The sequence below is a fragment of the Sprattus sprattus genome (genome assembly GCF_963457725.1).
Source record: "Sprattus sprattus genome assembly, chromosome: 8".
Lineage (NCBI taxonomy): Eukaryota > Metazoa > Chordata > Actinopteri > Clupeiformes > Clupeidae > Sprattus > Sprattus sprattus.
Genome location: NC_137927.1, coordinates 9395727 through 9411594, shown reverse-complemented (window position 1 = coordinate 9411594; position 15868 = coordinate 9395727). Strand labels below are relative to the sequence as shown.

The 15868-nt window shown below is 41.4% G+C and overlaps 1 protein-coding gene across 1 annotated transcript in view; it reads right to left on the bottom strand.

Moving 5' to 3' along the window:
- The window catches only part of znf710b (zinc finger protein 710b), a 29807-nt gene extending 18139 nt beyond the window's left edge, over positions 1–11668 (bottom strand). The window contains exon 1 of the mRNA XM_080843265.1: positions 11556–11668. The gene's annotated coding sequence lies outside the window, so the exon portion shown is untranslated. The remainder of the gene's footprint in view (positions 1–11555) is intronic.
- Positions 11669–15868: the final 4200 nt, after the last annotated feature.

Here is a 15868-nt window from a genome sequence, read left to right as displayed (position 1 = left end):
AAATTGAAAGAGGGGGAAGGGAGAAAGAGAAAGAGAAAAAAAAGGTTGAGGGAGAGAGAGAAAGACAAAGAGAAAGAGAGAGAGAGAGAGAGAGAGAGAGAGAGAGAGAGAGAGAGACACACACACACACAGGGAGACAGAGAGAGGAGACAGGCAGACAGACAGACAACGAAAGAGACAGACAGGCACTCAGAGGAGAATACTTTTTTGATCAAACCTGATTCCAAACGAACTTGCTAACAAACTGCAGTGTCACAAAATATATGCCATCACACAAACACACACACACACACACACACACACACACACTTGCTGAAAACCATGTATCACCTCAAAACTCTTCTCAATCACAACACCACAGCAACTGATCCAGTCTGGAACACTCAGAGAGGTTCAGGGCCATTTGAGATCAGAGAGGAGCACAGAACCCCAAATTCAGTAAATTCATCAGCAAACCCTCACCAGACAGCCACTGGTCCGGGAGCTGTTCAGGGTTTGAACAAGGCCAGGTCAGTTCCAGTGTCACTCTACAGTCTTTCAATCAGTTGATTTTCCTCAAAGACCATTGGGTTCGCCACCATCCTTATCTACATATCAGCCAGCCATTCTATAGCAAGACCATTAGCTCATCACTAACCTTGTTTGTGAGTCAGTCTTGCACTCTAGAAGTCAACACAGTCAAGTAGTCTGTGCTGCCACTACCTGCACTAGTGAATGTCATTGGAGCACTAGGGCTATTGGCATTTAGGGAACGCTACCCAATGGTGTGAAACTGTTCAGTGACCTCATATTTCTGTCAAAGTTGTGTTGCTTGGAAACGGACACCATTTCTTGTTCTACCACTGGGTCTTTTGGAGTACCAAGGGCCTAGTTCTAAGCTGAGCCACAGGCTACTTACAGTCTCTGATCTCAGCGTGGAGACAGACAGCGCTATAGATGCCTCGCCTAAGGCTGGCAGTGTTTGCTGTTTGTTGTGGTTCTCCAAGCCAGCTGATGTCACTGAATGTGTCAAGTCTCCCAAAGAAAACTTGGCACCTCAGAAATCACAGCGATGTAGCATCCTCCTTAAGAACGGTCATGGCCGCGGCCCCTCGACACCGGCGAAGCAGCAGGAGATAACACACGGCTGATGCTGATGACTCACAAGGTCTCGTGGCATCATCTCGGCAGTGTGCTGGGAGGCCATGTCTGCACGGGTCCACCTGCTGGACAAGGCTGAGACTAGCCGTCTATTCAGCTTTACTGGTATGAAACATGCAGGCAAGGCTGAGACTAGCCTTCTATTCAGGTTTCCTGGTATGAAACATGCAGGCACAGACTATAATCAAAGCAAAGTCCAGATTCCCCACGGTTTGTCACGAGCCACAGATTTGGCACATTTGCACTGTGGACTGATTTCTGGTGATGGTGCCCCCCCCAATCTGTACAATTAACACACTCAGACACACATAGAGCTTCGTGCACCTTCAAAAGTGTCGGATATGGAATTAAATACTGTTGTCTAAGGATGGTAACCAAACATTATAAAGACCAATTAGTAGTCGATTCCAAAAATATGGTTTAAATACAATACCGACCCACTAATAACACGATAGATCCTCACCCTCAGCATGATACCAGCAATTTCAGGATTTCAAGCGGGTTTAACACAAGTAGGGCTGCAACGATAACTCGAGTTACTCGAGTAACTCGATTACAAAAAATGATCGAGGATTTTTTTTTGCCTCGAGAGTTTGTTTAGTTCATATCATGCTCTGGTGTCACCATTTCATACGGACTTTTATTATTGACGCGCGCGCGCACATTCAAAGATTTACGGTCTCTGTAGACAGCAGCTCCGTCAGTCTAGGTTTCAGTATGGTAGTGACCAGTTTAGTTAAGCACACAAGATTCACATACACGTAGAACAATAATGATGTAAGCACTCGAAATGTATTTGTCACAGTATGGTGAAGTACTGTTTTAGGCATTTTGTGCCTACCTTATGATAGTACGTAGTTTCATGAAGTGCAGGGTACGTTATAGTAGCGATAGCGGGCTAAGCGGAAATTTAGCTATGTTCTGCTCTTATGTTGATTCGATGTAGTAAGGATGGGTTCATCCTTATAAGTTTATATTTCGACTGTTTAATGTATTATGGATGATATCATGTTGCCTAGTGTGTCCACTATCTATTAATATTAGTTGTGTAATTGTTATCATGTAGCAATAACTCATGTTAATGTAATTCAGTGCAGTGCTGATTTGCCCAGGCTATTCTCATTGAACACACATATTGTACGATCGTACGCATTGTCATGTAATGGAAATTGATGAATTAAATGGAGATAAAGAATACTGCTTTGGTAATCGTGGGTGTTCTAACAGTCACTGCCCGAGCGATACAACCAAGCAACCTAGAACCAGCAAATACAGTTCTTTAACTCATTAACGTTAACAGTTCACCATGCGGAGCCACTTCAATGTAACGTAAATGTTGACGCTAGCTGATTTACGATTGCTAGATACTATGGACACAAGCGTAAGTTTGAATTTACGGTGTGTGAGGTTATTTGTAGACTATACTATGAGTCATAGTGATGCTAGGCATGATGTTACAGTAAGTAGCAGAGCGAGTACAAATGCACCAAGATCTCATGTCATGCACGTCTCTCCTCCCGCACGCGCGGTCACATACACACAGCTGCTGAGTTTTGACCCAATTAAAGTGTTGGATTAAAAAAAAAAATCTTTTGTCAGGAATAACAGCCAATTGCTTATTATAACTAAATTATTTCAGGCTGCAACTGTCCCTAAACCCAATGTACTGATAGCCTACATTGTCTCTATAACGCTCGCATGGTGTTTCCATGGCAGCAGTCTATAGTTTCGAAGGTAAACAAACCAAGCGTGGTCGCCATTGTCACTAATCCACGTTAGTTCTATCTATCTCAATCTGTCTGCTAATCCTTCAGAAAACAATGACTAAGTGTTACATAAACACAAGACGTTTATAATTTGAATGCAATGGGGTTTAGGGCTGCCACTAACGACTATTTTTCTATCGATTAATCTATAGACTATTTTATCGATTAGTCGATTAATCTAAACGATTAATTTTCCTCCCAAAAAAAAAATTATTCCCATTTCAGCTCAGTTCATTCATTTTATTTTTACATAATGCAGCACAAAACAAAATGTAAACAAAGGCTGACATATTAAAGTTCAAAACTGCAAGTTTAAACTAGCAACTCCCAACATGATGATAAAAAAAAAGAGGACTTGTTATAAGTCAGCAGCGCAAATCCAAAAGAAATGTTCTTTCTATTAAACCTCTATTGTATTAAAGGCATCCCCCACACAAATGTGCTTCAAATAATGGCAGAAATAAAATATTTCGATACGGTACAGTCTCAACAAGCACGAACAAACACTGGCACCGTCAATCAACGTAGAATAAGCCCAGATCTAGCCTACACATTTTCTGTTATTTAAAACGTAAAAACGTATTCAATGGAAATTCTAAGGTCGCAGGCAGACAACTTTATGGCTTTAATAATGCGTGTATTAAGCAGCTACAATGACAAAAGATATTTAAACTTACGGCAATTTAATAAACATGAATAGACAATACTACGGTGGCTTGGCGGTCCATTGTCCACAACGGCGCCTGTATGTTTTCGTTTGAGGTGTTCGTGCATAGCGGTGGTGCTGCTGTGATAAGCCATCGACACTTTGCAGAGTGCACAAACCACCCTTTTGTTAGGTGCTTGTTTGAAAAACTCCCATACTTTTGACGCCTTTGGTCTTTGGAAACGTGTAGATTCCGTCTCTTTCCCCACCAAGTCGGACTCCACTGCTGCCGCCATAATGTTTCAAAAACTGAAGCGTTGACTGAAGGCGACCAGTGACTGGTGCCAAAAAAGACTGACGTTAGGCAGCAGCAATTACGTAGTGATACGGAAGACGCACATTCGTTATACTGAACTGAAGCGTTTTAGAAATTGAAAAGGTAAATTCATAAAATAAAAAAAAGATGCTTCGACTTCAATTATTGATGCCGACGCATTTTTACCGTCGACCACATCGACTAATCGCGGCAGCCCTAATGGGGTTAGTTACTTTGATGACATTTTGGAGGTTTTGATAACGCGATCGCGGCAACTGCGCGATGCTAGTCGGTCGGATACGTTAGCATGGCGGCTACGTTAGCATGGCGGCTAATAATGCACTATTGACATGACGTTGTTGAAAACGCAAAATTACTTTAATCCGATTACTCGATTAATCGATGAAATTCTTGATAGAATACTCGATTACAAAAATATTCGATAGTTGCAGCCCTAAACACAAGTAGTCAACAGGTCCACCTACTATAGACTATATAAACATTTCTACCCTGGTAATCCTACTCAGGGCTTGCCAGTGCGACTGATCTGGTCGCACATGCGACTGGAATTTTGGCCGTGCGACTTGATTTGAAATCTCTTTTCCCCCCACTAATTTTCCAAGAAGAACTGATTTTTACTTGACAACAATATTAATTTGGACTATCGACGTTAATGCGTTAATCTATGATATTATTGTAGACGGGCTTAATGCGATAAAATATTTTAACGCAGGTAACGCAACTTTGTTTACTTTCGGTTTGCTTTGACACGACACGAAACCGCAGCGTGCATGCAGTCATTTAGACAGGAGATAACGAAGCGGTAATGGAAGATGGGGAGAGCTGAGCGGAAAAAGTTTCTATTTAAGAGGCAAAATAACGGAACAATCGACCAAACTAAAGTTGTATGGAGCATTTGAAAGCTAAATTTAGCTAGCACAGAAGCAGCTCGTCTTTAAGTGATCACCTATGCAAAGCACCCGACAGAAAGCAGTCCCAGGTTAGATGGTCGCCAACCCACACTCCACGACTTCCCCAGGAAAATAACTAGGCTAGACCAGTCTGTGGCGATATTAGCAGAGAAATTGTGAAGTTTCTTAAGCGAAAGAACTACTACCAAAACAATTAATATTCAGCGTAAATACAACCCTGATTAAATTATATTTGGTTTTGTGAATGGAGGTTGAGCCCAGGGCGCAGTGTGTTGAGTGTGTTTTAAAGTTGTCTAATGAGGCGCTCAAATCTGAATCGACATTTGGAAACGTGACATCCAGCACTCACGTACAGAACCAGGTCCTGGAAAGGATGAAAGGCAGCCAGCTCCTTTTAAAACAAGTTAGACGAGTTGACAGACGTCAGTAAAGCTGCATTAGTGCTGTTTTCTGTGCGTTATTATTGGAGTGTTAAGAGGACATGCCTTTCTGTGGAGCGCTACCAATTCGAACAACTGCCCAGGAAGTGCTATTTATGTTGATAATAGATTGCAGCCACAGATTTAAATAGTTTTTCCAATTATTTGAATCATTATATTGAACATTATTTGAACCTATTTGTTTGCATGTCTGAAGCATCACCTATTTTAATTAGGCCTAGCTGAGTGGTCTTGTTTGCATTTTTTATCACTTGATTTGAGTGCATGCTATCTTTTGGGTATATTCTGGTGTTATTTCCTTGCTTGTTTGCTGTGCACAAATAGGCCTAGGCCTACTGCAACTAAGTTCTGTGTTTGATTATTATTTTTTTTTTTGGTACACAATACAATTTTGATGCAATATCTAGAGTTAGATTTTCTTTTACTAATTTCTAGGCTTCCACCTGTAGTAGGTGCTGATGTTCGCTTATTATTAGAATTAATGGATTATAGATTAAATTAGCCTAATGGAATATAGATAAACTAAAATAAGCGGAGTGTCTGTTGGGCCTTGGCCTGTTACAAATACGAAAAGGTTGGGAACCCCTGATCTAAATCACCTAAAATACCATGCAATTCTTTTCCACCTATCAATGAGGGCCAAAGCAAGGTCATGCCTTTCCTTTTATAATCTGTTCAAACATGTTATTCCAGGTTGTTAACATTGATCAATAGTAGTATTACTTGGTTTGGCCAACTTTTTATAGTGGTACGCCAAGATATTTGCTGGTGCTCCCAATTTTTCTGGGTTAGGAGCACCGTGCTGAGCATTCATCGAGTGGGTAGATGAATACACAGCAGCTCTTCCTCTACTGACCCCTCTTACAGATGTCCTTTAGACGCTCGGCGCTTCTGCAGGAACTTGCCAACTTCCTGAGGAACAGCTCCTAGTTCCTCTAAAACTTTCCAGCAGAACCTCTCCACACATCTCACACCCTGCACCAAACTCCGCTCAGGTCTCCATGGATACCACCCAACCACTCTTACAACCTCCCTCTCTCCTTCCTCTTCATGCACTCGTTTACTTCTGTTGTCTACCTCCCCTCCCCATTCCTTCCTTCCTTTTCTTATCTTTTGCACGGTTTCCCCTGTGCCTCTTTAGTCTGCTATGATACAACAACTCACTGTACACTCTGCCTGTTTCATGGAAAAACACAGAGCACATTACAGGCACTCACTATGACTTAAAACAATGACTAGGACTTAAAACGGTTACAATGACTTAAATGTCCATAACTACAGGGTATTTGGAATCCTTGCACCTTAACGATCTGTTATGTAGGCTAAGGCTAACACCCAGTAATGCTAGCAGAAAGCAACTAGCATGGATCTTTTTGGTTACCTGGCCTATATGTGCATACTGGAAGTGTTCGGTTTTGGTCAAGGCCGTGCAGTGTATGTGAAACCCCTGGCCTGTAGTATGATGGATCATGGACAAACGAAGAATGCACAAAAAAATACAGTGATGGACCCAGTGGAAGTGAATGCGCGGAAAATACAGTGATGGACACAGTGTAGGTAGCCAGGTTGCGGTCTATACAGTATTGATGCCTGGGTCGAGTTTTTAAAAACTTGTACCCACCAGACCCGTTACAAGAGCCAATCCGCACCCCCTGAAAAATATGTGTTAAACAACCAGACCTGACCCGCAAAGCGCTTACTTTAAAAATAACTAAAGTGATTGCATCCATATCATGGAGTAAGACATATATTTCCTTTTTGGCGCACGTTTCAAAGGGATCAGTCACTCATGCAAACTAAACTAAATACGAGCAACAATCGCTTAAATAACAGCAGTTTTTAATTTCATGGGCAAATCCAGTGTCAGTGTGGTCCAAAACATGCATTAGCCAAACTGACTAGCGGCTATTGCACAAAGGTTTCCCATGAGCCACCACTTACAGACTCCAGAAAACGTTGGCATAATACTTTGATTGCAAGGCATAGTCTAAACCCAGCAATAGTGTCTAAGTTTAGGCTACTAAATAAACAGACTCATGGTCCGGTCATTTATTGTATCACAACAAAATAAGTAGCCCTTCATTTAAAACCTGAACTCACTCTCACTCTCGCAGCACAAACGATGCATCCTTCACATTTAAATATTAGCCATGATAAGGAAATGTGAAACTCTTACTTTAATCACAAATGTATGTCTGTTAATCATATGCCTTTGTGAGCTAAACATGACACTTCTGTCTCTGTTTAAGACATTTCTAACTCTGTTTATGTGCTTAAAAGTGTACCTTCTGTGTGTATCTCTGCTTGTGTCGCTAGTGGTAGCCTCTTCTTGCTGACCAACATAACGCTTTGGTGGTGTAATCTAAACAACCAGCTATACATACTGCTTAGGGAAAACACTCGTAGGCTTAATCGCAAATTGATGTGAAGACTGAAGAGAAGGTGGAAATCCTGCTATAGCCAAATGTTTAGCCTAGCGCTACTGCACGCAAAGCTTACCCAAACCCGCCTGGGTTATGGGTCGACCCGCACATCACTACTATACAATGAGTGACCGGCCCATCATGGGGGGTTGAGGGTGTATTCTGTAGACTACATATTTTTTCACAGAAAGGAGGAGAGAATTCTGTAGTGTTGTGGACATCTGGTATTTTCTATGTAAAGGCCCAATGACTGACAATTCACTGCCATTACTGGTTAGGCTTCATGAGAACATATGGTAAAAGCACTGTACATACACATGGCCTTATCATAACCCATGGGGCAGCATAACAATCCCACTCTCCCACAGGTTTATGTGGGCTTCATCCCTCCCTGGTGGAGGCTATGGTCAGTACAGTAGAGCCCTATGGGCTATTCCTAAAGCAAGCTAGACTAAAGCCAGGGTTATACTGGGAAAATGTTTATCATCTGCTCATATCTCACAAAGCACGACAGCACTTCCCAGTCACACGTCAAACTAAAATTTCAGACGTGAAAACAAAATTTTACGAGACATCACTTGCCCACTATTACCATGTAACAAACCAAATCCAATTTGTACTTCAGTCAGACAATATAGGAAATGTATTAGAGAGACAGCAAAATCATGTCAAAATGATTTACACTGTAAACCTGGCATAGTTTGCTAAAATGCATAGGCTGCAGTGGCAAACAACACATCCTGAAATGCCAATCAGAGTAGTGGACTACAAGATGTTAAGATAACCCCTAACTCTGCAGAAAAGTGGGCAACAAGAAGGCCTTTGGTGTTGGGGGATGCTATCCCGGGTCAAGTACACCATCCATCCACAGCTGTCAAACCCATGACCTCTAGAATGGCAGACAGGTTCTCCATCAATGCAGCGACAGACTCAGGTTTCTTTACAGGAGTTACTGTGTGTACGTTCTATCTGAACGTTAATTAGAAGCTATGCCTTTAATCTGGGTAGTTTGCTTCTAGCTTTGCATTACATCTTTTTTTTTGGAGGTGACAGTTTGATTTGGAGGTCATAAAAATGTGTCATCAGTTCATGAATTGAAATTACACTAGGTGCTCTAGATTCTCTAGAACAGAATTCAGAATTAGAACTCTTTTCCAAAGAACAAGTCTTGAGGTAGCTAAAGGGTAGACTTAGCCCTAACGAGTGAAATTAATAAGATCAATGTAAAACTTTGAAAAATACATAACGACATTTGCACTCCCTATTCCCGTTATGCCAGTGTGTACTTAGCTTAGTAATCAGTCAGAGACATTAATGCAAGGATACCAGCCGTAATTGGCAGAGAGAAAAAAAACTCAGTGGAGTAACTCTGAACCTGTTCCCTTTGATGTGAAACAGTATAGCCAGAAATCTAGGGACCTGCACGGTTATTCATAATGAAAGTATTTTATTACATACCAGTGGACGTGTGTCCTAAACCAGAACTTTTCCACTGTTGAACGCTACCTAGGACACAGCAGCTCCTTCAATGAACATAGCAGAGATACTGTATTTGATTTCTTTGATTAATGTAGCTGAGGAACTGAACAATTCTACGGTGAAGTGGCCTCTCATGTGGTCTGGTTTGTTTGACCTCAAGTCTAGTTCAAAAACACTAACATTTGCGAAGACACTGATTCCTTTTCACACAGGCTATACTACACTTTAAATAGCCTATACCTGCATACGCACACACCTTCTCTACATGTAATTGTTTACAATTTATAACCTAATTCTTTCATTATAAGAATTCCATGTCAGTCAAAGACTATGGCACACGTCACAGTGATAGTCAGTTTTCAGTGTTCCATCACTGTACAACTGTCACAGTTGACAGTGCTGTAGCATCTCTATAAACTGCAGTCATGAAGAGGAACACCCCAACCCTATTTATAACCACTGGCTCCTCCTCTCTCTCTGTTGATTGACAGGTCATCGCTGTGTGACAGCTGCCTAAAGCAAACTCACTGATTGAGGCTTCTGCACCACGGACCATAACCATCATCTCATGGCTGATTCCAGTGCAGTACGGCTCTTAATGATATGCCTCAATGACTCAACATCACTGAGGTACCAGTGTGATGAAAAACAGACAATAACAGTCCAGTATGTTGGATAGCCCTGGTACCAGAGCCAGGATTGCTTTTGATGCAGACCAGCGTCTACAGTTCAAGTCTGAGACAGTTGGAGTTGTTTAGTGCCATTGTCCAGAGGGTGACGACTGTGATGTCTGGACAACGCTTGGACAACAGAAGTCACAAAATAACAGTACATTTGAAACAATGGTCTCCACTTCAAACCATACCTCTAACCACCTCAAGGCCAGCTGATCCCAATAAGTGGCATGAGGAATCAAGTTGTACAGATGAATTGCCGCCTACATTTGAGTGTACATGTTAAGGTCGTGACCCCAAGTCAGACCACCTTTCCCACTCAGACCTTCTAGAAAGTACCCCCACGCGACCTTTCGAACAGCAGCTCGAGAAAAGTGCTGATGCTCTCTTCCCTCAGCGCCCCCTGTATGACCTCTCTCAACTCACCACAACAAAACACTTCCGCTTGTTATTCACACAGATGACAACACAAGCCAGCGCGTCCATGGAATGGGTGTAACATTTCATGACTGCTCAGGCAAAGCTCCAAGGCCTGAGCTGTGTGTGAGAGTATACATAATGGCTTATTCTGCTGCTGGTGTTGTGCTTGGTAGTTCAAGTAATAAAAACCTTCAAATTCAACACAGTAAGATTAGGTTTTGGTCATTTTTTCAGTTGAGACATAGCAAACATGTTCATGTACAAAATGTCACACATTCAGCTTTGCATCATGACAACTAAAAACATGACAAAATGTAACAACATGTATATGTGAGTTTATTATGCATCCAATGCAAGTTAAGATAATGTGGTTGTCTGTGAACAAGAGTGGCTAGTTATAGCCGTGTTTTGTGATGCCAAAGCCTCCAAGTTGCTATATAGTTTGCAATAATATGTTACAGTAAAAATGTTCACAACAATGAACTACAACGAGCAACTTAGAGGCTTTGGCATCACAAAACACTTCTAAAACTAGCCACTCTTGTTTGCAGACAACCACACTATCTTTACTTGAATTGGATGCATAATTTAACGATTGCAGGGCCTTGTCCTCGCTTTAGCGTTGAGCAGGTCTCGACTGAACCAGAGCCTTTAGACGGAAAAATTTGGAAACCCTCCCCGGGTGCTTTAGGCCCTCCACTGAGAATCTGCACAGACCAGTCAAGCAAGGAGCAGCGCACCGCGTTCATCCAGCATAGCACTGTAGCTAATTTTATTAGCACTGCCAATACAAATGCAAGTTTGAAAGGCCGGAAAAGTTTACAACAAAACTTTGTTCCAATGTTCCCTTCGATTAGGATATAAGTAGACTTCGCATTTTCTTTGGTATAAAACGCTAATTTTAGCCACTGTTAGCCAGCTAGCTAGCTCACGGTGCTGTGGCGGAAAGCGGGTGACTGTGGCCTGCTGCATTCGTTTATGCGGCTTTCTCATTCTCTCCATCCCCCTCCCGACGCCATCTGTTTGTGGCATGAGAGAATGTACAAGTAAAAGACGACATTTTGGCTCTAGTCACTGACCCAGTTTGGAGTAATTTTAGAAAATACAGATGTTAATCGTCACAAAGATGTCACTTCAAAAGCGGAAATGTAAATATCAGCATCCAGTTCATAGTGCAAATTATTGTAGAAGCTCGTCATGAAGAATAACGCTGAGTTTCGTACAGAAACACACGGGACATCCCGTCGGTCTGGGCAATTCGTTTGTTTCGTTCTCTGTCTAATCGTGTGGGGAAAGGACCGAACAGTTGTTAAACTTACCCGTCTCCAAAAATCGGAAGTTGGCGTTGAAAACACTTTGGTGGATTTCAGTATCACAATAAACAGTTACAATTTAGCTAGCAAGCTAGCTCTCCGCTGTGTATGGCAGGAAGGAAGAAGGGAATGAGAGAAAGAGTGACGTGAACGAATAAACAACCGAGCTCCTCCTCGCTGTCAGGGGAAAGAGGGATGTGCAGATGAGTGCACCCTAACTCTGCTACCGTTCTATGATAGTCTTTCACTAAGTCAAGCTAACCAACTTTAGCCAGTTTAGCCCAGTCGATTAATAAAATACCAGATGGAAGATATTGTCGTTAAAGTTATCAATGAGCATCAGATTGTGCTCAAGTCTTGGGCACTGCAGGCTACAGAGAGTTCCTTGGCCATTCTCCCTATATTATTCAGTTTCTTTTCTGGGAAGTATTTTCTCAATACAGCTATGGTCTATAATTTAGTACCAGTCTTAACTTGTTCCTAATACAAGCCTACCAGTGTGCTTTCGAGATTATTTTATCATGTGAGACGAAACATTGGCTACAGTTTCGTTTTCAACCTAAACCTGTTTCTGATTATAGGCCCTGTTCTTGATTATATAATCAGTGCAAGCTATTGTCAGGTTAGATCAAAATCAACACATTTTCCAATTGACTTCTGCTCTTTTCTGTTCTGTGTTTTCACAGGTCTATAACGTTGTCTTGATCACAGACAGACTTGCTGACAGATAGGCAGGCTACTACTTGTGGGCTTTGATGTGTTAACTTGTGAAATATTGACTGTATCTGTTAGGTGTGCACATAAATGAGCATGCTTCACTTCATGTAACTTTAAAAATGTCTAACCTGTCTAATATTTCAGTTCAACCCACAAAGTTTCACAATAGGCCAATGAGATTGGTGGTTTCCACTGAAAATGTCTTCAAACAAAGCGTGGCATGTTATCCCAGAGGAATGAAATATGTACTCAAAAATCTCAGATCTGAAGGCAAGTCCCATGCCCTATGCACCTCATGATCTTGAGATATGCTGCTTTGCTAGTGCAACTCCTGCACACGGCACAACCCGAGCCAGTACACACACAGAAGTTTTATACACAGACATGACACAGACAGTCACAGTGACTGATACGCTTACAGAAGTGGGGCTAGACTAAGGCATCAAACATCAATGAAACACGAACAGAATAATAACAGTTGCCAACACTCATAGTGTACACGAAAGGGAAAGCCTAATCACAATATTCCAGAACGAACACAAAATAAACAACAACAACAACAACAACAGTACCTCGTTTCACTGGGCATGCTGGGAGCTGTCCCACCTACACACACTCGGAAGCGCGCAAACCCCTTGCACACTACAACATGTTGGTGGGCAGGGCTGTAGTCTACGTGATACGCAGGTATACGCCGTATTACCACCTAAAACGTTTGTGGGTTTGCGTATATCCACTAAAACCTATGTCTCCTCTAAAACCTAGGCCAGGGGGGAGCTGTGGCACCGACCCATCACAGACAGTATACCCACCACAGAAAACTAGACTACAGCACTGTTGGTGGGGGAATGTGAGCTTGCTCTGTCTGTTCTAGGAGTACGTGCTCTGGGAAGATTATCATGTGACTGAATATTGGTGTTTGTCATTTTCACTAATTAATACCTGCTAATATTGTTGCAATCCAGAAGGGGTCGCTCAGATCTGAACTGCAAATATATAGGCCTTATACTGTTTTTTAAATGTAATTTGAGGTTGTTACATTTATCGCCACCTATTTATCAAAAGGGCCTCATACTGTATATGATTATAATGATTGTGGAAACAGCAGGCATAAGAAGCATTCTGTTAAGGTATGACAGATCAGGGAAGTATTCATCTGTGTGTTTAGTTCAGCACTTCAACCCTTGAGTAAAACAATTGCCATGAGCTTTCAATGACTGTCTATTGTGTGAACAACTGTCTAAGACAGTAGGCTAATATTGTCCTTTGAACCAAAGAGAACTTGAATTTCCTAATTTACAAAGCTTACACAATGAATATTCCGTGTGTCTGCTCTGTAAAATGGTGTCGGCTCTTGTTGTGTGTCTTCCTTTAATCTCAAAAACCCAGACAACGCGTTCTCAGTCACACAGTCATTCATTTCTAGCAAGCTGAAATGTGAAAATTTGAGGTGTTATTTTAGATTAAAAAGCCATTAATTGTTTGAGTTAATTGACATTGGAAACCTTCAAACAGAACACATAGTGATTATTTAATCTGTCCCGACACAAGTGGTCGCCAAAAAGCTTTCTGATATTGTACTGTCAAACTGTGAAAGTTGCAACTGTTTTCAGACTGTTTAATTTAATTGTTTTACGTATCGAAATCTTCATGAATCTGAACTATTTGTTCAGATTCATTTATCTGAATTAAAGAATTTTCATAATGTAGAATGTGTGAATGTATAACTACTTAATAGCGTATTTTCCTGTTATTGACCTCCAAAATTAGTTAAAACTGCCATTTGTACCATATTCACTAGGTGGCAGCAAGCCTCTGTGAAACCTGAAAATGCTGCACTGTACACCTTATTCAGCAATTATGCATGCAAGTAAATAATGGGTTGTGTACTGTATATGGTTATTACTGTCATATTGATGTTGTCATTTTGTTAGAGTGCTGGATTTGGTCGTTTTTTAGACATTTTCGTAAATATGACCAGCAACCATAAATAAACTCCAGTTCTTGCAGTTTCTTGTTGCACATTGTTGCAGTTACTTTCTTAAACCCTGTAAACCTTGTCTAAAATAGTTCATACAAAGATATATTAGAGTAAACAGACATGATCTAGCTTAGACAGGACTGAGATATATATAAATCCCATATGACTGGATGTGCCAGCTGGGATGTACACATGATACAGTATTATATTACTGCACAGTATGACTGATGTGTAAAATCTGACATGTTAAGCTGCATGAGTTACCCGGCAAATGGTCATACAGCCTTCAGTCCCCTTATTCGTTTCCCAGATGTAGGGTAATGTGTGTGTACGTGTGTGTGTGTGTGTGAGAGAGAGAGCAGGAGACAGGAGCTATGCAGGTTCCTAGTGGGTGTGTGTGTGTGTGTGTGTGTGTGTTATGAGTATGTGTGTATCTGTGTGTTTGTTTGTAGGATTTCCTCATTAGCAGGTTTAACAGCAGTTCCCTGTCCTATAGCCCACCATTTCCTCTCTAACAATATGTCTTACACTGAGTGTGGGAACGCTGAAGAAAAATATTTTGTGTACATTTTTTTCTGTATATGTACGTACGTGTGTGTGTGTGTGTGTGTGTGTGTGTGTGTGTGTGACACAGAGAGGCGCCAACAGGTTCAGAAGCATTCCAGAAGCACATTTTGGATTTCCTGAGTTGATTGTGGGCTATTTCACAAATACTAGCACATATAGTGTGTAGGAGAACAGTCCTTAGGGTGAAGTGAAGTATAAACTGTGCTCAGGAGAATCTTTTATATTTCAGCTGGTGCAGCTACTATACAGTTTTGTGATTAGGTCGCAAATGACAAAGGGACAATAGGGACAACATATTTTGAGCTCCCCCAGGTGAGAAAACTTAAGAGTGCAGCAATAGTTGAAATGTTAGAGCTCTTTCTCTGAACAGTGTTCTGTGCAACACATACTTTTATCTCAATCTATATACTAAGCCTATGAACACTCTAGAAATGAAAACAACCCAAGCAAGTCAACACTTCTACTGGGCTTGTTATGTGACCTTTCTTATATTGCTTTTGATTGACTTTGCAATTCTGTCAAAACATGGTAACGATAATACAAATGTCTCAAAAGAAGTGTGAGATCCTGACAAAACAAGGGATCCCACAGTAAACTATAAAGCTGTCCATTTCATATATTTTTCCTGCTACGGATCTAAGGAAACATGACATGTAGATAAGGCAACTTCCTCTCACTTACTTGGGCGGGGGACGCCATCTGGTATCCCAATATACACTTCACGTATAGTGTGTCCCAACATGATCATGACCAGGTCACTGAGTCCATGAGTTATGTATGAAACTGTTGGCATTTGTTGGGTTGAGCATTACTAAACAATAGGAGTTGTTACTAGTCATCCATTTCAAAAGACCTGATTGATTTTCCTTCCTCCATACTAGTGTTGTGTGGTTGTGACTGAGTGAGTGTGGACTGTTGCTCTGACTGGAGCTGACCTGAGGCAGGAACTAGCTGAAGAGACTCCAGAGAGGTTGTCCCTGGAAACCAAAAGGGCTGGTCCTGAGCTCAGACCATAAGAACTCCATATGCATGCTAAATGACTGAAATGAAGCAA